Source organism: Pogona vitticeps, chromosome 3 (genome assembly GCF_051106095.1).
Source record: "Pogona vitticeps strain Pit_001003342236 chromosome 3, PviZW2.1, whole genome shotgun sequence".
In the NCBI taxonomy this organism is placed as follows: Eukaryota; Metazoa; Chordata; class Lepidosauria; order Squamata; family Agamidae; genus Pogona; species Pogona vitticeps.
The window spans coordinates 91142300-91143957 of NC_135785.1; positions in this window are offsets into that span (position 1 = coordinate 91142300).

Genomic DNA, 1658 nt, shown 5'->3' on the forward strand with positions numbered 1-1658 from the left:
CCCTCTCAGAACTCCCTTTGAAATTCCATTTTTCTGCAGCAGGTGTTTGGATAACTAGATTCTGTGTATAAAATCTGATTTGTGTTCATTTACAAAAAGATTTTCCTGTTTGCCCTATGTTGGACATATAGTGCCAGTAGTTATTTAAGACTGCCATCTTCTATATTCCATTTCACTTGATCCTCAATCTGTGACCGGGTATGCTGTGTAAATTAATCTAGATTTCTGGTTTACTCCGTGTGTTTCAAGAAGTGGGTTGTGATCTACAGAAGTATAAACTCATGTACGGTTTGTAGTCTTAAATACACCATAATACCTTGCTTATTTATTTCTGATTATACATGTCTACTTCCCTGAAAATGGATGCTGTTAAATATAAGCTTTGTCAGAGTCCTTTAGAATTAAAAAACAATGCAAGTGTTCATCCAGTATGTTTGCATCAGTGTGCAGACCCCCGCCTGACTGGAATTGGTAGCAAACCTCCGAGTTGAATGCTGGTACACTGGTTGTTTAATTATTTAATATGCCCACAGAATGCCCCCATAATATCCAGCACAGAAAACAGCAAAACTGATTATATAATCACTGTATTTAAATTTCTCCCTTATTATTGCTGTAAATATTTTCTCAAGTTGGGAATCTACTCTGAGTATTAGCTGGAGCTTCAAAGGAGCTCTCCCAGGTGCTGAAGCCATTGGGGGTAGATGGCCCTATTGTTAGCCTGACTGAGGGGGCTACCTCAGAAAGTCAGGCACTGTCTTTGGATTTGCTAAGCCCGCCCCCCCCCCAGCCTGCACTTACAGAGTCCATGCTGCCTCACAGAACTGCTGCTGCTCTGCACAGCTGGCTTACAGCTTTGGCCACAAGGGCCACCTTTTCCTCTTCCATCCAAAGAGGAATGAATAAAGAGGCAGCAGTGGCAGCAGGAGGTTTTAAAAAAAAGGCCTCAGCTAGTGCAGCACCTCTCCATCTCTTGGCACATGCAAATGAATACTGAGCTGCAAGGCATCCTGAAGCCAGTCAGTGTGGGGGAGGTGTCTTAGAAAATCACCAGTTCAGGACTCTTCAAGAACCCGCGCAGTTCGGCATCCAACTGTAAGGAGACAATGCTGGATAGGAGCACAAGTTTCTGGAGAGGCTGGTATCACCACCACCACCACCACCATTGTCATTGTCTGCCACCATTATCCAGGTTTCTTTCCCCCTCCCCTCCAATGTGCAGCAGCATGGCTACTGCCACACCCGTATCCCATTCCAGAAGAAGGGACTTCCCCTCCTCCTCCTTGTCTTTCTCTCTCTCTGATTTTTGGACTACCGGGAAGGCACTGCTTCCTCCCTTTTTTTTCACGAGCAACGGGGAGAGGCAACTGCTGAAGAGCTCGGGCCACTCATGCCTTCCAGAAGGTCATATTTTCACCACTGGGGCTGGTTCTTCCTTAACTACATGGTGGAGCTGTAAGGAATATTTCTCAAGATTAGAATAGCGGGTTCCAAGGATTTCCAACCCAGTCTTTTGTGGCACTGGGTCTGGGCAGCCTGTTATCAAAGTTAAAAAAAATGTGAGGAAGATAGGACTGAAAAACATGGGCTATTCCTCCTCAAACTTTGCCCAAGGTCAGTCATCACTGGAGAAGAAAAAAAACAAGTCAAGCTGCTGA